General features: G+C 41.8%; 1 protein-coding gene across 4 annotated transcripts in view; it reads left to right on the top strand.

Annotated features, from left to right (window-relative positions):
• The first annotated feature begins 14 nt into the window (after positions 1-14).
• kansl1b (KAT8 regulatory NSL complex subunit 1b) overlaps positions 15-22,813 on the top strand; it is a 68,423-nt gene continuing 45,624 nt past the window's right edge. For 2 of the 4 annotated variants that reach the window (XM_031567327.2, XM_031567311.2), the window contains exon 1: positions 15-1,471. The gene's annotated coding sequence lies outside the window, so the exon portion shown is untranslated. Of the gene's footprint in view, positions 1,472-2,076; positions 3,213-22,813 lie in introns of those variants that run through there. The other 2 variants (XM_012816863.2, XM_012816862.2) reach the window with 2 other exon arrangements.

Genomic DNA, 22,813 nt, shown 5'->3' with positions numbered 1-22,813 from the left:
AACAGGCAGGCGATTCCGGTTCAAGGCTGGTTGATCCGTGCAGGTAAGTGAACATGTATCCCAGACACAGTCATGTTAAATTTAGTTTATTTAAAGAAAAAATAGTCGTATACCAGGGTTTACGATTAACTGTACGTAGGTACATCACAGAAGAAACACGTCGTGTATATGTAACTTGAATTAGGTAAGCCTGTGTGTAACGGTAAAGTAAATATTTACAGTGTTTGCAGTCAACAGGCCAAAATTGTTTCGTTCGGTGTAATCGTACAGCAGGCAACGCTAGCTACCCAATATTTACAAATAAATTAAATCTGTCTCCCAAATAACAGTGTAACAATAAGGGTATAACGTAAACTACGTGTTGTCTTGGAAATTAATTTTTTCCCTTTCAGTTGCGCAATATTTTCTGTCATAACATTTGTTTATTAAAAAGTTGTGGTAGCTAACTAGCTAGCTCGGCAGCTAAGAAACGTACAGAAAGCTGCTGCTAGCCAGCTAGTTGGAAACGTTAGCTAGATTGTCAGCCAATTGAATAGGCCGTTTGGGAAGCTAGCGACCGTCTATCTATGGCATAGCAGTCTTGAAATGATGGAGGATTTCTATTTGTCTAAGACTAACGTTACTTTAAGACAAAGGATGTCGGTATTTCATTTTTTCACTTAACATATACAAATCCTTATTGTTTTATAAGTTATCTTTTAGTAGCTATTTCGGTCTACAGTTCGTCGCTTACTAATGTTAGCCAACGTTACATTATGAAGTTATTTTGGAGCTAGCGAGCTAGCCAGCTAACGTTAACAGTCATTTGAGAGACTGTTCATGAGCTAAGGCATCAGGCCAAACAACACTTAGTTCCAAGTGAACAGTGACATTACGTATCGGAAATAGGTTAGACATGGCCAATTACTACATGGTTATTAATGTTTTACTTGTTGTAGTTGCTAAAACCCCAAGGTTACAATCAGCAGTAACATAAAAGTAAGCTAGCTTGTATGCCATTTGCTAGAAATGGCAATAATGAAGCGAAGGAAATCACGAATCATTAGAGCGCTTGTACCTTAAAATGAGCCATTAAACCTGTCACGTTGAACATGCGTGCAAAAAATACTAAGTTACTATCTATCAAGTTATTATGCTTATTTAGAGTTCCCGGTGATTTACTTTGTATAACATAAGATCAGAGTTAGATTAGTTACTTAATTAAACACGAGCAATTGCAACTTGTACATTCACCGTGCAATACAGTAGACATTTATTTTACATTCCAACAAAGTTTGTGCACTACACTTTGTACACTTCTCATTGTTACATATCAAGACTATTAAGACCACAAAGTTTAAAATGTTTCTTTTTGTTTCAGGCGTAAGAGATATCTGGGACACAATTGTTTGGAGCCGCTGTCAATTCGAGAACTTGTGGAATAATGGGTTTTGTCAATTTGATCCGTGGACAGGGATACAAACCGTCTAAGGTACGAGATGTTTAAACCCAGAAATTTTGTTTTGGTAAAGGCTTGGCAAATATTAAACTTCAATAAGCGCCTTAATTTGTACAACCCTTGAAATACATTTAGTGTGACTGATGTGGCATGATTAGAGTGCTGGCATGTAGACTGTTTGGAATCGAAGTCCTCTTCATGAATAGTTTCACTTTTAGACAGCAGGTGGCGCAGACGCTTCAGCGGGTGGGGAAAAAAATTGCCTCATTGACGCAGCCTATTGGTCACTGCAAGGCAACGTGGGTGCACTGCATACATCTTTATAGACCGGTTTGCTGGAGATGGAACTCTGTGGTTATTATTATGTGAAATTGAAGTTTCAGCAAGGTGATGGAATGGCAACCGATATTATTTCACTTTTCTCTTTATCCATCTAATTTTTGCAAACAGGAACTGGCATTTATGCAGAGCGCCCCCTAGTGGTAGTCGGGCGACAGTGGTACAGGGGGTAGATAAGTCGTTTAGTAATCAGAAGGTTGCTAGTTCGATTCCCTGTCGAAGTGTCCTTGAGCAAGACACTGAACCCCTAATTGCTCCTGATGTGCAGTGTGCCATCAGTGTAAATGTAAAATGTGTATACATGTGTAAGTCGCTTTGGATAAAAGTGTCTGCTAAATGACTAAATGTAATGTAAATGTAGTAAGCTTGTGCTGGAAACTTATGGAATGCGCTTGTCAGACTCGGTGAGGCCAAAGCCCTCTAAAAGCTTAGATATGCCATTCTTTCTGCACTTCCCAAGATAATCAAAACACCTCTCTATCCAATATTCCCATTACATTTGATGAATAGGATATGGATAATTTAATATATAATAGTTTGTTAGGACGGCTGTCTAATGGCTGTATTTAGTGTTCACTAGAGAAGGCATGACATGAAAGGTTTTATCCTCAAAATGAATTGTACCAAATTGTTCCCAGAATATAGAGCCACCTCCATGTTCAGTAACTGCTCTGAACTCAAAAGGGTGTTCATTTCTCTTACTGTTGGTCTTAGACTGATTTTATTTCTCGGGGTGTGGAAACTCAGCTGGCAGGGGCTTCATTTTGGTCCACGCGCTGTATTCCCTCCCGGAACTTGGCACTGCAGTTTTCGATTGTTTTGGAGCCGTGATGGCCGCCGCAGCGAAGCTGTTTCCGTGGCTTGAATTGCGTTTGCACTGGTGGCTCCCTCTAGTGTATAAAAGCGTTCTGTGTGTAAAGGTTCCACTCTAGCGGCGGGTGTGAGGAATGTCTCCCGCCGCTGCTGTGCTCTCGGCCTCTGTTTGTCAGACAGACTTGAAATCCGAGGGAGACGAGCGCGCCGCCATTTTCAGAGTGTCGCTCTCCCTGAAACAACAACAATAAAATACGGATATAGTAGGGGGAAATCGTCAGATTTATGAGTGAAATACATTTGGGAACTACGGAAGATAAATTCAACGCCATTCCAAGCATTCGCAGCTGATGGAAGACCGATTTTCTATGCGTTTATTTTTTCCAGCAGGCAAGCAGAGTCGGTTCCTTCGCTAACTAACGTTGCCCGTTTTTCGCCCATTTCGTGATTTCGAGAGCAGCACGGGGTTGTCGAAAGTGGAGCGCATAAGAAACTGATCCAATCGAGTGGAATATTTGTCCAACGACAAGATATTTATCCCATTTTGGTGTACTGGTTTAATTTTTTTTTAACAGTGGGGATTTGTCACTGAATTCCCCCGGATTCGGCTCCTCATCACGTGGTAGGTTCCTCCTTTTTCTTTGTTGCTTAAAACTCAGCAGTAAAAATTAACTTTAAAATACAAACTAAATTCCCCACTCTTAACCCTATGGAAACCTCCTTCAAAGCAAGATACATATAGGTGAAATATTGTATGCTGTTTGCGTCATCTGTTCAGTAACATTAGGTCAGGGTCCTGTAGTTTGCTGTAACGTTAACATGCCTGCTGGTTATTTCCTATCATTTGAAGCAGGCTAAAACATGAAGTATGTACACAGTCAGAGCATCTAGACGGTACATTTATCCAACGGCCCCTCACATGCAAGGCAGCCTACTTATTCGATTAAGGTTATATTCTAACCACACAGGGGGCGTAGGAATGAAAGCAAACGATAGTTATTTCGATAGTCTTCTGCTGTATCCTGGTGAGAAACGCTACCTGTTCAAGCATAAATGGGAACGTAAATGTGGCTGGGCTTTAGCCAGGTCCACTGTAAAGCGCTATTCTCTTAATGGCTGGTACAGGCCTTAGATGTCTAATAAATAGCTTCGTCTCCATTACACACAGTTTATACGACATTGCTTCGGCAGAAGTCATTGTGCAAATCTTTTTAAGCATAGGAAATATCAACTTTATTATAATAACTTAGTGTTGTGTGCAAGTGTCCGGCGCCGCATTGTAAACTTGGGCGGCTTTTTGTAGGGTACATTTCTTTTTTTCTTTCTTTCTTTTTTTTTTTTTTTACTGACGCTAGCGTGTGTTTTTCCGCCTGTGAGCTTTGGTTGTAAAAACGCGGCCTGCCTAAAGCCCTCTGACTGTGCGTGTTTATGTAATAATAATCCAATTTTTGTACGAATTCATTTGTTAATATCGAAAGAGTTCAGACATTTAGAAATATAACGCTTTCTTAAGTGTCCGTTTCCTCTTCTGTATTAATGCTCTCAGGATCTTATCAGCAGCAAAACTAAACCACCCAGATCTAGCGGCAAGGTTTCCGCATTGTAGGCTATGGCTCCTATTTCTCAGAACTAAATAATATTCCTGATCTTGTGTTCTCAAACGGCGCCCGCTATCGTTTCTGTTGTAGCAACATTGTTGATTTATTTAACAGTTGTGCTGGCCGTCTTCTGGCTTTACGTGTTCTGGTTGCAAATTCTTGGAAGCTGGGTCGTTTGGAATGTGTGTTGAAGGGCAGTTTTGCATTACTCGTCGAATTGCATAATCTTGATTTCGGACACCCCATGGCATATAAGCTTCGTTTTCACAGGATACTATGTTTGACCATTACAGACTGGGCAGGGCTGTATTATACACCAAGCATATTTCTATTGCATGTGTTTTTCCCCGACTTATTCGGCTTGCATGTTCATTATAATGGGCTATGTACAGGAAGTAATACCAGGGAGTTGAACTTCAAATTGTATGTTATCGGTCTCTAACACCCGGTCCACGGTTGTATATAAAACCACTCGCTAGCACAGTAACCTGCACACGCACGGTTAGTGTTACAGGACTGGTACTTTTCCATTATATAACGTGTTACGTTGCATGTACTTGCATCAGATACTTTATCGTAGAAGTTTAGCCCAGAGTCATTGTTTACATGGTCTCGAAATTCGGTCGAAAATATTTGCCATCTTATTCATTTGTCTTTTCATTAAAAACTGTATTTTTAAAACTTAGGGAGTAAAGTGATACTGCCTTGCATAATAGAGGCCTGGTCAGGCTATTCTGGTGGTGTGGCCTATGCAGTTACAAATCCTTTGACTGAATTTCCAAAGGGATCAGTACCCAAGCATGACATCAAGCTTTTTCCTTCTAGGGAGGAGGAGGTGTGCACAAGCACGCATGTATTCAGAATGTCACATTTATGCTATAAAAGAAAATGAAAGCTTCACTAATGGACTAATACAGATACACAAATGCCAACAAAACATGCGCTCCTTCAAGTGCTTTCTGTCATTGTGCTGGAATGTGAATGAGTGGAAACAATAATATAATAGTATGTGCCCTACGGTAGCTCATCTAGATCAGTGTTGAATGATGCCTGAACCTGTCTGTGCTTTTTTGTCCGGTTAGGATACAGGCTGTTGTGGACACCCCCTCCTTTATTATTTCTTAATAACTGTAACACCTTGCATTTTTCAACCAGGTGCTTTTTATTTATTTTTAAGCATGTGGAAATTGAAGGAAGGCATGTTGGTCAGCCTTTATCAGATCACTTCTTGCAACCATCCCCATCTGGGTAAAATGATGATCTCTTTTGTTAGTGATAGCTTACAAAAGTCTGTACACGTTTGTGTGTCTGTGTTTTTCTGTGTTATTTTTCTGTGAGATTGAGTGTAAGGGGCAAGGACAAAGAATCGAAGGACAAGTGACTCGCATAACCCTAGCCCCCCCCCCCCCCCCCCCTAAAATCTTAGAACTGCTTTTTCTAAAGCGAAGTCTGTTGCACCATAGGACAAACATTTGCTTATGTTGCAAATGTCACACAAGCTCGGCAGGCGTTAAAAGAGGGGCTTAGCTGCCGTGCTAACGTATGGCCTGGTGATGGGCTCTGGATCACAGCAGGAAGCTGCATTATGTAACAACAGAATGCAACTGTTATCATTTTCTAGAAGGAGCTGCCCTCATACAGAGATTTGTTTTGGCTCTTGTCGATTCTCAGGCTTGTCTGGGAGATCACATCACTTCCTATGTCCTTTTTCCTCCCTTTCCCTCGTCTTCTTTTCCTTACCCCACCCTTTGTCTTAGCATGAGGGGAAGACCAGTTCCTGTGGAAAGGAACGTGGTGATGAAGAAGGGGACGGGGATGGGGATGGGTGGTCTTGAAATTTTGACCTTTGGATAGTCTCACACTAGCTCTGTCCCCTGTCTCTCTCCTTTTGTTCTGTCTCATCTTCACAAACCCCCCCCCCCCCCCCCTCTGTTTTGTGGAGGCAATATGTTATGGGCCCTGTATAATGTGTAGTGTAATAGTTTAATGGATGAATAGAATTCAGTTGATCACGCCATAATCAAATTGTACATGCCTATTTTGACAGCAGAATGTATCCCTGGCCTGTTGTGAACTCCTCTACCGCTTTGTTCCCAAACTAGATGTCATCTGTGAGCACAATCAGTAGTTTAACTGCAGTAGTTCCCCATCAAAGGCCTGGTGGCAGCAGGTGGGGGAGGAAAGGAACTGTGAGAGTCAGTTGGTCTTGTTTCATCCTGCTGCTTATTCTCTGTTCTCAGGCATTTTCCCCAAGAACATATGAAAACACACTGCACTTTGGCATGATAGGCTAAAACAGCAAATATAACTATTGAAAGGTCTTTCCTTCCAAACAGTTTTTTTTTTGTCTTGACTCTGGCATAAGGTCTGTTGGGCGCAAACAAAATCAATACTTCAATAGTTCAGCCCTCCCTGCACCATGTGCTCTGTTTGTATGGAATTTCTGAGAATCAACCTGCCATTCCTTATGGCGGAAATCCCCAGGGCATTGCTTTTATTACTTGTGTGGCAGTGTAGGACATTTCCATCAGCTGTGACCTATGTTGGATTGGATGCCTTGTCCTTGGCCTTCCCTTTGCATGTTGCAGACACAACAGTGTTGCTTTTCGAGAAATACGAGAGTGAGTGGCGGAGAAACTGGGAGACGCAGACACTGTGGTCAGTGTGCTAGATGGCTTCAGAAAGAACAGGTGGACCTGGATGGGCTGTTCTCTGTGTGGGTCAAGTTCACAGTTGGCCATGAAGTTGGAGTCAATCCTTTTTTCCTGTGGCCACTAATGGTGTCTGACATTGGCCTGAGGAGGAACAGGCTGAGTCACCTGCTTGAGGGTGTGTGCTGGGGAAATACTCTGGAACACACTTTGTGATTCAGCCTATCGGCACACAGAAGAGCGTTGGATTTGGACGAGGTTGGGAGCAGACAACACCCTCCTTGTGTTTTTGAGATTTTTCCCTCCCTACTACATGTCTGATCAAAATGTCTTCACTCGCTCTGTCACACAACACAAGCACAGAGACGTGTTCATATGAAGTCCTCAAGTCCTTTTTAATGAAAGGGATTGTGTTTGATTCATCTGATGAACTACTGCGAACAAATTGCCTCTGCCAGCAATGCTTCCCACAGCTGGAAGAGATCATGGCTTTTGTGATTCTGAAGGAATGTGTTTTTCGTCTTTTTGCTTTGTTTCTGTTCAGACTGCAGAATACCGTAATTTGCTGATTTTGGTCTTGTTTGAAAGAATGAGGCTAGTTGGAAGAAAAGAGGGCTGGCTGAAATGGGAAGGCGTTTGTCGAGGCAGGTGTGAAGGACAGTTTTCCAGTTTGTGGGATCAACCCACTGGCTGTGCCTAACCTGTAGTCCAAAGTTTACTGGATCTCTGACATGGGCCAATAGCCTAAATTAAACCAGACATACACACACACACATGAACACATGAAGACATGGTGCTATCAGCTCATCATGGGAACTTTGAGCTGCCCTTTTACACTCGCACACTATATAGGCCTGTGTGCAAATACACACACGGAAGTCATTTATAATCCATGATTGTTCTTAGGACAGGGATTGGTTGCCCTTTCAAAATGTGTCTGTGTTGATTTGTAACTTTAAACGTGGTCTGATAATGTTGCTAGGAGGTATGTATACTGTTGCGTTGTTTTATACTGATTTCTTGGGTTTCTGATTGTGTCTCATTATCTGTAACCGTTGGCTAGTTCCCATTCTAGACGATTGTTCTTGTACTAGGTTTCATATTCGGCATTGACTTTCCCAGCTCATAGTAGATACATTGGGATTCGGTGTGGCTGTTCCATTATAATTTTTTTCTCTGCCAATTGAAAGATCCTCCTCATTTGGTATTGCGCCTCCAAATGTTTACAATACAAACATGCAGGAACACACACACCAAGCCTATTGTCACAGTGGAAAAACGAGTCTAATTGCACACTGGCATTGTGCTCAAAATAAGGTGATGTTTGTAAGGAAATGTCATCTCTTGGGGGGGAGGGGCTTTCGCTGTCCTTGTTTTTGATAGGCCGAAACTAAATCGCCTCCCCTTACCTACACTCTCGCAGGAAGCCTAAAAGGCTTCGAACAGCTCTGTTCTCTCTCGCTGTGAGAGAGAGGGAGACTGAGTGAGTGTGGCCCATCCATATGTTTTTGCATTACTACGACACACACATCTCCTCTAGATCCACCCACCATGTACCATGTACACAGACATGTTTCAAGAGTGATTCCAGCAGCATCCCTTTTCCCTGTGCCGGTCTGAATTGATACCTTGATTCCATTGACCGCCGATACAGGATTATTATTGGAGTCTGGGTGTCTTGAGTTCTGAGCTGGCATTGTTGCGCTTCACATTTTTCAATGGCCTTTAAACATGGGGGTCTGTTTCTCATTTGCAAAGAGGTCAATCATTTGGGATGTCTGGAAGAAACAAAGCCGACCCCTTCATAGCTTGTTTAACCGGATGACCTCAAAAACGCAAGCTTGTTGTGCAAGGGTGGGGAGGCAAACATGACAAGGTGAAAATCTTGTTCTTTTGATTTGTGGGATTTTTTTTTTTTTTTCTCTCTCTTGCCTTCTCTTTGCAAATTTTTCTGTGGGGGTTAGACGTGATGTCACACTGGACTTGGCTTGGCTTGCCTCTGAAACATGCTGTCTCATTGTTACTCCTGTGGAGGGCTTGAGCACCGCTGGATGACCTTTGCCTGTCTCGGAGGATTTCTGAGTAAAATACTTTTTTTTTTTTTTTTTTTCTCATTCCCTCTCTCTCACTGACTAAATTTCCCTCTGCCCTGTTCATTACCGACTGATGGTTTAGCCTATCTGTGCTAATAAAGAGCTGAACCAGAGAGGCTGAGAATTTCGGCTTAAGCCTTTCCCCCTCTCACGCACACACATCACCCGCAGACAGGGAGGAGAAGGAAGAGGAAAAATGTATTGATTTTTTTTTTTTTCCTGCACAAGAGCCAGTGCCCTGGTCGAACACTCAGCTCTTTACAAGACATCTTGTGTTTCATTCTTGGTTTTTCTCTCTCTCACTGTCTTAATCGCCTATATACTTACATATTAATGTGTTTTGTTAAAACTGTATAGTCATTTTTATGACTAAAAAAAGTACATAGCAGATTTGTTAATAGAGCCAGGCACCCGAAACCCACATGTTGATGCAAAAAGTAAGCCATTTTTCTGTCCGTTGACATTGGGCCCAACTAGCATCAGCCTCTTTCTTGAAATGGTAAATTTTCTTTTTGTAGGTCTTGCAAACGACACTGTTCCATTATGGTGATGATCATTAAGTGTCACATGTAGGCAGGATTGCATCTGTAACTGTAACAGTGTCTTATGACTGATGTCAAGGGCATTAGCTAGCATGCCCTCTTGGATCTAACATGCACATGTCTGTTGCTTTCTTGCTGGTTTGGCCTCTGACAGAGGAACTTGATTTCAGTTTGTTTGTTCCTTGCTCACTGAAGATGTTTTGGGAGAAGAACCGTCCAACATCCTGGGAGGAACTGATTTCACCTTGAAAATAAACTGAGACACACACCCCATCTCCCATGCCTAAATATAGAAACAAAGGTTTGAGAGAGAGAGGTGTGCTACTGTCTTGTGGTTCCTTTTATCAGGAAGTCTGCAGGGCCTGCCCTCTCACTTTGCAGTGAGTCTGAGGTAGTCTTAAGAAGCCAGATGCTTATTCCATTATACATCTATAGCTACCTTTTGTAGGTGTTTGGTCTATGCGTGGGAACAGTGCACGCATGTAGAACGTGTTTGAAGCGCTCCAAGCCCAATCCATGGCCATGAGAAGGCAGACTTGGAGTTGCAGTGCAGATTGACAGGTAAAGCAAAACTATGCAACAATTAGCCTCTCTTTGAGGTATGTTTTCATAGGCAACAAGCTTGCTATCATCTTCAAATGAATTTGATCATGTGAAGAACAGATAGACATGTGCCATTCCCACAGCCATACAGGATAAGACTAGGCACATTAACAAAGCCATAGGGCTCTTCTACGTTGAGGTTTACCACTCACTCTGACTTTTGAGGCTTTGAGGAAGTTAACTTGCTAGTTTCAGACCAAAACTCCTTATTGCTGCTTTAAAAGCACCCTTCTGACTGGATGATGGTTTCATCTATTTTGCTACATTATTTTGGAGAGATCCATTAATGCAATATTTTTTTATACACATTTAAAACAGACATTTCAGTCTGCTGACTTTCAACAGTGTGAAATTGTTCAGCGGTGTTCAGGGCCTCTCTACCTTGTGCTCTTTGCGTGCCCTGCATGACACTCCTACATTCAACTCCCTGACCTGTGCTCTTCAGATCCAAAAATATGTAAGAAGAAATGGAAGATAATGTGTCTGACAAGTAGACTTTAAAAGTCAGTTTGATTGATTTGATTTATGAACGGTGCGCAGAGCAGATTAGTGAATGTTTGTTTCTTTTGTTTTAGTTTTTTTTTTCTCTCTACATATTTGAAAGCAAGCTTCATCAAAAGATTTTTTTAATTTTATTTGGCGAGGTTAAGTTTTGTGACTCATGCGACATTGTGTGCAGGGCGAGTAAATCATATGAATATTGATCACTAAGGCATAATGCTGGTGTGCTGGACTCTTGATCTCTGTTCTATTTCTCTGATCACAGCAGTTTTCAAAAGACTGGGGAAAGTCACGGAGTCTCCTTTAAAAAAAGCATCAGGATTACATGGTGTGATTTTGGGAACAATTAACTCCCTATGGTTTGTAATGAATTGGGATCAGTCTGAGACATCAGAAGACCCATCCTGCACAGTTAGGGATAATTGATGATTATGGATCAAGTGGCTGGACACAATCTCTCCAGAGGCCCACAGAGCTCTGATTGCGTTCCTTGTGTACCTGGCCTCCAATCACGCTTGTGTTGGTCTGTACCGTATATTACTGACTATAAACCACACCGTATATAAACCGCATTGCAGTATTTTATCAAATAAACCTGTGTATTGACCGCACCCGTGTATTAACTGCAGTTTATTCAATGTTGCATCATTCTGTGATGTAAATCACCATGTAAAACTAAATGCCATGTAGTTGTGGTGCGAGCGCTACTAGCCATTTAAAAGTTGTATGTGATGGGCATTTCAGGCAAGAATGCTACACCCTCTCTCCGCACGTGCACACACACATAGGCTATTTCATTCCCACTCTCAGTGAAAAGCATGCATTTATTTAGTGTTATGGTGTTGTGTGGCAATGGACACTAAAGGTTTAAGTAAAATCATTAATAGATACCATGGCAATCACTGAATTAACGTGTTTGAGAAGGGCAGAAATTGAACTTTGCTTTAGGTTATGCAGCAAATGGAACTCTACGGTAGTTACGCTAGTTTATACATAGATGTTTACTCTCCTAAAATAATGGACTAATCAAGGTAACTGTGAAGTAAAGAACCTATCTGAAATAATGAAATATTAGAGGCATTTTTTTTATGAATTCAACAGATTAGTTAAAAGGAATGATTAGCATATCTTACGACTGCTCGGCTGTGAATGTGGAGTGGATGAACATTAGATGTCTAGTGTGATCACCCCATAAGCATGATGAGGGTCAAACGACTAGAGATTGAAATTACAACAGTAATTTGAAGGTAAACATCTCTGACTACATTGCCATAAAAATATTTCAAATGTAAACAAAGTGTTTGTGTGTGCGTACACACGCATGAGCACGTATGTATGGTGTCGTGTAGAAGAGGCTGAGAGATGACTAGTTATGATAAACATGTCATGTTGGTCAATGGCAGAAGCCAGGCCTTGTCTGATCGGAGCATTTGCCCGCTGGATGTGTGATCATGGTTCAGTGGAATATAAGTGGAGTATAAACACTGCAGTATGATGTTGACATAACCTATATTTTAATCATCTGTTACAACGTACTGCACCAGTTACACTCCGTCTCCCTGTCTCTCAGAGAACAAGAGGGAATGAGTTAGGCTGAAATGTGCAAATCTAAAACGCGAATCTGATTACTGACTTCCTGTGAGTTGAAACTTGTATTTTTTCGGTGCACTTATCAGACACAGCTGCTTCTACATGTTGTCCCTGTGGGGATGAGTGCTATGATTTAGTTATTTCCCATGGAGGCTACTCCACATTTATGAGGACTACAATCCGCTGATTGTTTGTTGACGTTACATACTTGTCAAGGAATATAGCACATTTAAAAACATTTTAAGATTTATGATGCTGTGTTGTCATTCAACATGATTAATTTAGCGGACGGATGCATTGTTAACACCTCTAGAAGATTGTTATTAGAAGTAGACTTACTAACCAAAGGCTGATCTTCCTAGGGCTGACGACGCCTCTTTTCAGTCTGGAGGAGGCATAGACCACTGAAGCAGAGTGGAGTTTCCGCCATCAGAGTTTTACCTCATGTCCTTGCACATCCCTCTTGCCAATCGGAGATATTTTCTGTGATCATGGTGTAAAATATTTGACTGAAATCATGCTGTCAGTTCTGCTGAACAGTCAATACACTTAGGGAGGCTGGTAGGGAGTAGGGTTTGCGCTGATTGGTTTGTGTGCTTCACAGATTGAAACAGAGAACGTGTATTGGTCAAGAAGACAAGCAAGCAGATCCAGTGTTTTATCAGTGAGCAGTAATGACGGATGGTCGTGGTCACGAGAGGTTTACTCTTTCTGGCACTTATCATATCATACTGCTCATCTTTTTTCTATTTCCCTCTTTGGTGAACTCTTGCATGTAACCACTGCACACCACATGGGCGTTCCTGTAGTGACTGCAGGGATCAAATTAAACACCTACACAGAATATTTTTAGCCAGTTCATTTTTAGAGCAGGTAGGCATCTCGTCATCCTGGCTGCATCTGAAGGGAGGTGTAGTGCTTGGCTTGGGAGGTTTAATTTGCTATTCAGGTGGCGTCTGGTGAAAACGGAGAAGTTTAGTTGCATTTTGGCCTTTCGTTAGGCCACACGACAACAGCTTTTTTGGGGCCTGAAATCGCATATTTCTGAAAACGGGTCTCATAGTGGAGACTTTTGAAAACACAACCCTTACATCGCCATGTGGACAGGCGAAAACTGAGCTTTTTGAAAACGATGACAACACGGCCCCTACTTTATTCAATCACCTTTTATTCACTGTGAAGGCTGAGTTGCAACCTCCAAAGCCTCCACCACGTCCTCAGTGGCAATGAATAGAAAATCTATTTTTGATTGTTACACATCATGGTTGTCAACCAGTTCTATTTCTATGAGCAGGATGTAATCTATCGGAAACATCAGAGGCCAGTAGATTTGTTTTACATAAAGTGACTCTAAATGCTATCAACTTTCAGCAGGGTAGGTTCACTTCACTGGGGATATTCTGTTTGCCCAAACCATGTTTTGCTGATATAATAATACACTATTTATAGTATTTATCTCCTCTCGTAGTGGCATTGCTTTAATAATAGTATTGTTTAGTTGTAGGCTATAACTTTTCAAATTTTCAAAACTCTGTTTTCACTGTCAGTCAGTGACTGGCTGGTAGTTAGCTGGCATTTCCCCCTCTACTTGTGCACAGGGTGTTGTGTTTAACCAGTAGCAGGTAGTAACATAGCAGAAGTGCATTTGCAGTCATATAGAAATGTGGGTTAATTGAAATAATAGGTTGCTACTGGTGACATGGTTCATAGACATGAAAACCTCCTATTACATATTCTCATTTCCTGTTTTTCTTTGTACCGTTGTGCCATGTCAGTGTAGTATGAGTGTGTCTGTGTACTGTGTCTATGTACTGTATGTACACCTTTTTTCCTCTCTTATTTTAAGCATGTGTGATTTTTACATACCACGCACACAGAGCCTACATATAGGCTACACATACAGCCTATATAAATATACAGATATCTAGATTTGTTTTGTCTATGCATCCATGTGTGATGGACGTGGTTGAACTGGGCGAACCATTTTCACAAGTACTTGAGGAGCAATTAGCTGTTGGCCTGAATCAGGTGTCCCCCTGCACCCATCTCCTTAGCTCTACTGGTGCCCTTGTTTGGCAACCCTTAGTGGTGCTGAGTTTAGATCACTAGAACGAGGAAGAAACAAGCGTTCTTGTGGGCGTTGCTGAAATGTTTAGCCCATTTCTGTAAACATCTGTAGCCCTTTCCTTGCTCATTATGTAATCCCATTCCCTCTAGGCCCCTTGTTCTTCTTGGCAAGTTCCTCCAGTGCCAGTCAGAATTAGTGGGCTTATTTTTATTTATTTTTCTCACATTTCTGCCTGTTCTTTTTTTCCTTCTTTTTTTTTTTTTCTTGGAACCGTGCCCCAGTTCAGACCCAGAGAAAACATCTGGGCGAGGTGGAACCACAGTCCCTTCTGTATTGGTATGTGTGTCAGAGCTCAAGAGTTGAGCGCTGGAGATTAGCACAGTTCTCGTGTGTGTGTGTGTTTCTGTGGGGGCATGCAACCGTGACAGTTTTCCCTTCTTCTTCCCCTCTTCATGATAAACAGCACACACCTTCACTCATAAATGCACACTTAGGCCATCCTTAAAATGTTGTTGTTTTGAAGTAACCAGACCTATAACCTTTTGTTGTGACCAAGTGAAATATGTTGAAGTAATATTTTACTTCGGTGAAGACCTGAAGCTGCTGGGTGGGACTTGCTGTGATGGTTGACGCTTATTATATACATGAGTGGAAGACAACAACGAGCGCCATTTTTTAAAGCAGCAAGTGTTAAACAAAAACAAGCAGCATTTATTTGTACCAGAGGTTTTGCAGTAAAAGCAAAAGGAATTATATCTTAAGGAGTTAACATGTTGAGGTTACTGTCAGTGAATGAACACAGGCAAAGCATCAGCTGAAATGAATCAACAGTGGTGCTGGTATCTTCATTTATCAAGTAATTCTGCAATTGAGCCATTTAGGGTTTGCAACTTTATAGCAAAATTCTATTGTCGATCCCACCTGGGCAATCCTGGAAATGTTCTAGTTCAGCGGCCTAATGTTGGTCCTGCCGTTAGAGAAATGTATCGTTATTTTGTTGTGCTTGGTGTGTCATGGCTGTATAGTTTTATCAGTATATGATATAATTTTAGTTTTTCCCAGGTGGACTGTGTTTAGAACTTAAAATAATGATATGATATATGATATGACAGCCTGACAAGTTGTTTTATATAGGCCCTAGTCTGTTTGATATAGGCCCTAGTCTGTTGTTTGATATAGGCCCTAGTCTGTTGTAGTGTTGCACGGTGTACCGGTACTAGAAAAGTACCGCGGTACCCTTACGTTAAAAACGATACGATTTTGCATATTTTTGGTACCGGTACTTCATTAAAAAAGCACGCAATCAGAGCGCACTCACTGTTCCGCTCCCTGTCATGCTGCCTGCACGCATTGACTGCAAGGGCGGGGCTGCCCAGCTCTCACACATGCAAATACTTCGGGTACGAAGCAGACACCGAAGGAAAACCCATCGACACACACAGACCCTTCAAATCCACTCAGGCAAATGGAGGGAACACGTCGAATATGGCTAAGCACCTATCAGACAGACACCCCGAACTTTTCAGAAAGTTCAAAGAACGACAGGTTAGCAAATGTGATTATAAACATGAACACCCCCAAGCTCACCCATATACAGCCTAACACAAGTAGCCTTAGCCTAGTTTAGCTAGGGTGACCAGACGTCCTCTTTTACCCGGACACATTTAGGTCTCAAAAAAGAGGACGTCTGCTTTGTCTTGTGTTGCAATTGCTTGATGTTTGACTGTGTTAGGAAAGTTGTTGACTTGCTAGTTTGTCAAACAAAGTAAGCAAATTTAACAGGTTTCGCTAAATTTAGCCGCTAGCAAGACATCTCGTTAGCGATGTTAGCAAGCTTGTTATAACAGGCTTGGACATTGATGCTAGTATTACGTTTTTTTTTACCCCTGATGCTAGTGTTAAGTGCTCTTTGTAATGTTATTGTGATAGCCATGTTGGCTAGGTTGCCAACGACTTTCCTAACACAGTCAAACATCAAGCAAGTGGCTTCATCTGGCAAAAGAACAGTCCAGAAAATGAGACAATGCACATTATCGTCATGACTATTATCATTTTTTTGTTAGAACATGTTCAGTTGCTAACAAGACCATCACAAAATACATTTCAGTTAATTTATAGAGTTAGTGTTTCTGTTAGTGTGTAAATAGTTTGTAAAGTGTGTAAATGGTTGTAATAAGTGCATAAACAATTGCAATAGTTCCAAGTTGCAACAAGTGTGAATATTCACAATTCAAAATAATTCTACCAGACAGACAGGCTGTCTCATTGTTCACCATAGTGTAATGGCATGTGTGTGTTGGTGCAAAGGTATGTGGTGGCATGTTTTTCATTGTTGTTTTTCAATAAAGGGGAGAAATTGCCCTTTAATTATGTGTCTATCTTTAATGTACCCAACCCACATAGCTTTAGGTTTTTTTCCACCTCAAACACACATCTGTAAAATGATGTAATTCATACTTATGGAAATAACTATGTAGTCATATAGTCAGATACGGACAATAGATCTACATAGCCGTGTATAATCAATGCTATGATGTCACCATGTAGTTTTCAATAATATCTTGCTGTGGGCTAATACTAATATGAATGCCATTTGTTAAGTGATCAAAAAGCTGGGTAGGAACAAGCTGGTAAAAAAGGGAACCTTACAGATGTTTTGTTTATTACTATCATAGATAAATATACCAGTATCGTATTTGTGGTATCGTATCGTATTTGTGGTATCGTATCGTAAGTATCGGGTATCGTGATATTTTGGCAGATAGTATCGAAGTCATAATTTTGGTATCGTGACAACCCTAGTCTGTTGTTTGATATAGGCCCTAGCCTGTTGTTTGATATAGGCCCTAGTCTGTTGTTTGATATAGGCCCTAGCCTGTTGTTTGATATAGGCCCTAGCCTGTTGTTTGATATAGGCCCTAGCCTGTTGTTTGATATAGGCCCTAGTCTGTTTTATATAGGCCCTAGTCTGTTTGATATAGGCCCTAGCCTGTTATTAAAAGCTAAATACAGAGAGCACACAGTGGCTTGTGCTATTAAAGTAAGTTTGAGTGGTCTTGAAATATCGTAAATCCTCAAATAGTGCCCGGGGCGTTTATTTACTTAGGCTGCACAGCGCACCGGCCTGTATTTGGGGCAGGCTTGTATTAGGGGCACCCCTTTATTTCTTACGGCTCTTCAGAATGTTCAAAAAAGTTCAGTTGATTTGAATGGGGCACCCCAACGTTAGCAGGTCTGTAATTTCTTGATATTCACCACCTCGAAAAGTTAATGACCGCTGTCATTGGCAACGGGTTTTGTGCTTCTAATTCACATCTTTCATATCATTCTGCAAGAAGTCCGTAATTTAACGTAGCGGAATGCCATTCTAACTTGAAGTCGGCAAGTAATGGGTTGCTACGCAACACCTGGGACGTTAAAGTTCTATAAGCCTGAAGAACATTTTTTTTCTTAGCGGAAATCACGAAACGGCAACAAAATCATTAAAAATAGGTATTTTGGCTCTTCTATGGTTTAGGCAAGTAACTGTATAATAACAAATTCGCCTTGTAGGCTGAAACATTTCTTTTTATTATTGCAAACAGCCATGAAATAAGCCAACAACATGTATTTATGAAATGCATTCAATTAAATTGTGATGTCTGCTTTGTGCCGATGGACTGATGCTGGTAGGCTACAGTAAAATAGGCTACCGGTACCTTTTTTTTACCCCCGGCTTGTATACGGGGCCCGGCTTTTATTTGTCCGTATCGACCACGCCCCCGGCTACTATCTGAAGCCCGGCCTCTAATTGAATCCCGGTCTTTATTTGAGGATTTACGAAAGTTACTTTCGGTAGAATGTTGCCTTTCAAAATATTGCTGAAACATTTAAGTAGAGAGTGAAAGGAGTATACATAACATCTCAGTGTTTCCCCTAGGTTTACAGCTTTGGGGGGGGGGGGGGGGGGGGGGGGGGGAAACATTTTTGAGATAGTTGCGGCCTAAAATCGTGATTTCGCGGGAGCTTTTTCGATGAAAGTTGCTGTGTTTTAAGGAGTTTGTCGCGATGAAATTGCCGGAGGAAGTGAAAGTTGCGATAAAAAGTTGCGAATTTTTCTCTTTGTAATCTTAATTGTGTTATTTGTTGAAAAATAACTGATTTAATAAACAAACATTCATTCATCAAGAACAAAACCATTGAGAAATGGTCCTCTAAATAACCATGCCAATATGCCAAACAAAAGATAGCCAGGACTACAAAAATGTAGCAAAATAGGCTTTACTTATCCACAACCAGAGGCGAATCTAGGTTCCCACATTTGGGGGGGGGGGGGGGGGGCTGTGACCTGTGACCCAGCAAAAGTAGGTGGGTTTGTGGGTATGCTCCCCCATAAGAATTTTGGGAAAATATCCTTCTAAATAGTGTCCTCTAGTGGGTTTTAGGAAGATAAATTAACACATTTAGATTTAAAATATGGCACAACAATAAACATATTGAAGACATCTGCTGAGATAGGTGTTAATTATACTGTAACATGGTAGGAATTTGCAGCTCAAGTGAGTAGGTTAACGTTATAGGCTAAAATTCACTAGCTAGTTATAGCTGGTGGAGCTACTGAGTAGGGTAGCATACCCACAGGATCAATGAACCGGCATGATAAAAGAGAGCCACGACATCTATTATTATCTCGTGGTGATTTAACCATTTCGTTTCTTTTAATATTTTAAACTTCATGTGCTATACCTTTATATCCAGCAGCTGACTATGGCAGATTTCACCAGCTTGGGTCGGACAGTGGCTCCCAGTCTGTTTACTACTAGACGTTATCACTGTCTGTCTGCCTGCTCGCGAGGCTCACTCACTCACGACCAAACAGAGCCTTGCGCTTGCCACCACAGTCTCAAACAGGCGGGATTCCTGTGCTACTCGAGACTATTTTATTTCTAAATCTAAAAAATAAACAAAATAATTCCACTAAATTGGTTGTTAGGTGTGAATTTGACGATCTCAAAAATGTCCTGTCCACAACGAAGTGCACCTGTTGACATTACAAAAGGACCATCAGTAAGACTGAATAAATTGTTATGAATGTCTCAGCCTTCACATATGACGGAAAAAAACCAGCCTGTGTCACTGTGATCTGTCTCGTCATCTGACGTCCTGCCTGCGTTTCTGCCGTTCTCATTCTATGCTTATCAATCTGTTTTGCTATCCTTGTTTATTTATTTTATCCGTAAAGGTGTTGATGTTGTTCAATTTCATATATTAATTTAAATCGTCAAATTTCAAGTCATCCATTCTTCAACACTAGCTGCTACCTCATCTTCAAACAGAAAGTAACGTTAACTCTCCATGGCAACAGCTCTTGAGGGTTTGGAAAATAATCGGATGTATTGCTTCCTTCATTATTCACAGAAAAATAAATAATTGTCATTACATTTCATGTTACATTTCGTGTACCAGACTCTATGTAAAAAGGGCCACGCACAACTCGCGGAAAATGATAAAAATGCAAGCCAGATCTATTTTTGAATTTTCGGTGCGGACCTGGGCATACGTTCTGCTTCCACGTCTCGTGTAGCCATTCTCATTGGGCCTCATTCTCGAACATTTTCTTAAGTGTCTTCTTACGGACTTCGAAAGACAAACCTAAGAAAAGATGAACGCCTGGAAATGTGTTCTTAAAAGCTTAAAAGTGTCCGTAGCTGTGCACTGATTCTTAAGCCCAATTCTGTCCGCTGGTGGGAGTGTGCTCATCACCTGTGTGTGCGCGCACGTGTCTGTGTGTTTGTGCGCCGTGCGCGATACAGAGAGCAGAGGAGAATTGTAAACGCATGACCATGTAGAGACAAAAATGACATGCCGTCGTGTAAATAAGATAAATAACATAAGGCTATTTATGTTGTTTAATAAAAAAACAAGCTATAGACATGTTCTATAGGAAAGGTAACCTTAAATGACTTCCGTTGTGATCTGGCGCTTTTTAGAAAATAAAATTGAACAAAATTAACTTGACCTTCCAGGGGGGGCGGGGGGTGCCGTTGGGGGGGCGGGGCGCCCCCCTAATATAATGGTAGGGGAAACACTGACATCTTGTTGCTGTTGTTCTATTTTCTGAACTATAAAATGCCCTTTACATCTAATCTGGAAAACCACTTTCAAGTAGAGTGTTTTTTTTTTTTTTTTTTTTTTTTTTTTATAGCCAGCTTTTATTGTTGTATTGTCTAAAAACAAGAGTGTCAGAGTTAGGTAAATTAATACATTTGACCTACCTACCCAATTTTTTAAAGATTTGGATATTCCACCAAACCAAGGATTGCCTTATTGGAAGGATCTTACCAAAGATCCATTTAAATGTCTGTTTGGTTTACTTCTTCCTCGGCTTTCCTTGTCCTTCACTTTGTTTATCACACCCTCTGGTTTTTCTACTCGACTCTCAAGGTTAAAACTGTGTCAATCACAAGATGACTTAGAATGCAGATAAAATCTATTCTTGGAACAAGGCCATGGCTTCAGCCTTGTTTGTGGACCCGTAGGCCTTGCTGGGAGGGGCAAGATGGTGTCACTGACCCAGTCAACAAGTTGTAGTGCAAAGAAACCACATGGCTACTGGTGACTCCTCTGTCTTGCCCCTGCTTCTCTTACATCCTTCCACTCTCTTGCTCTCACTCCCATTCACACACACGCACCTCACTCACTCACTCACTCACTCACTCACTCACTCACTCACTCACTCACTCACTCACTCACTCACTCACTCACTCACTCACTCACTCACTTTCTTTCTTTCTTTCTTTCTTTCTTTCTTTCTCTCTCTCACACACCCATTCTTTATCACACACACTCACACATGGACCTTTGTTCCAATACAGATGAGGTTCCCAGTGTGCCAGCATTCTCAGATGATTGGATTTTCAAAAGCAAGAGTGATAAGTGGCGTTTATTTTGGAAGATTCCATTAGAATGTTCCAGAAGGACGAGGTTGAAATTCTCTGATTGTGTGTATGAAACCGAAGGTTAGGGAGAACCCAGTTTTGCTTTGAAGATTAAGGAGGGCGAATTTGACTGAAGGCTCATCTTAAACTACTGAGCCTCATGAAATCTTCATGAACTGCATGATTATTTTCATGTCTTGATTTCCTGGGGAAGCTGCTGCACCACCACACTCCCGATTCCCTCTGCAGCTGAGGGAGCTAATTGTGTGGACCCAAATTTGGAAGAGGTTTTCAGAATCAGTTTAACTTCTCTTTTTTTAACCTTCAGCTGCTTGTTTGTTCAGCCCCCCCCCCCCCACACACACACACATACACACACCACACACACACTGCCTGTGCAATTCAAGACTCCTCATGTTGAGGACGTGTGAGAGAGAAAGAAGGAAAGAGGAAGTGACTCAGAGACGAGGAGAAATGTGAGAACCTTAAAGAAAGTGACAGGCTGCGCATTCTCTGAAGCACAGACAGTTCCTCTGACTGCTGAAGAGCGCAGGCACGCCCATCTCCATCCCCCCTTCTGCAACTTCATCAATAAAATCACTTCCTTCAGGGATAGGCAGCGTCGATGACATGTCTTTTTTCATGCTGACACACACACACACACACACACACACACACACACCCCCCTTCTCTACTGAAGCCTCATCTGTGGCATCATCTGTAGAACAAAGGCATCCTCTCCCAGTGAGTTAGCAGAGATGCCAGAGTAGGTAGCTCTGAAGCTGGCGAGGCGTTTCATTTCCCAAATGCCGCCTCTTAGCAGCAAGAGCCGGGAGCAACGTGCAAGCCTTTCAGCTGTCATTCACAGCACTGGCCTGTGAGCAAGTGAGGCTCTGCAGCATTTGTTGTTGTGTGTGTGTGTGTGTGTGTGTGTGTGTGTGTGTGTGTGTGTGTGTGTGTGTGTGTCATCTGTTTCCCAGAAACTCCCTCATGCTTGTAGGTAGAAACTGACTTTGACAAAGGGTACTGCATAAAATACTGGAGAATCCCCTGGAGTGATTAACTAAACACACATTACGTTTCTGTGGGACATTTTTCTTAAGACGTAAGACATGTTTTGAAATCTTGATGGATCATGAGTTTGTAGGAACAGAGGATGGGGATTTCATTCTCATCTTGGCTCCCTCCCATGCAATGCTTGTTTTAAACCCTTATCTTTACCCCTCCCCGTCCCCCTTCCCTCTTCTCGCACTCCCATTCTCTCCATGCCAAGCTCTTGATAGCATAGTGGTCTGGCTGGCAGCATGTCGTGGTGAGCATTCTTGGCTGTGCATTTCTTGGATCATCTGCCCCATGGGTTGAAACAGTCGCATGGTTATATAACACTGCCGGGTACCACGTCATCTAGAGCCTGTGTGAAAGGCACTGGTGCCTCCTGGCTTCCTGAGGGGCCACAGGCAGCCATTTGATTTACATGGCCATGCTTTAGTGAAGCCAGAAGTCAGTGGGCCTGTGGCCCTGGGAGTCGGATGCGTTCAGGATAGTAAAGAGGTTTCTTTTTTTTGCATGGACTGGACACAAAACGAACACTAAAGAGTGGAGAAAAAGAGACCTAGTGTTGTTTTTTGGATCAGAGCCCCGTGTTGGGCCCCAGTAGAGT

The sequence above is a fragment of the Clupea harengus genome, chromosome 1, assembly GCF_900700415.2.
Source record: "Clupea harengus chromosome 1, Ch_v2.0.2, whole genome shotgun sequence".
Classification (NCBI taxonomy): domain Eukaryota; kingdom Metazoa; phylum Chordata; class Actinopteri; order Clupeiformes; family Clupeidae; genus Clupea; species Clupea harengus.
The sequence above is the reverse complement of the archived record's forward strand: the minus strand, read 5'-3'. Positions and strand labels throughout refer to the sequence as shown.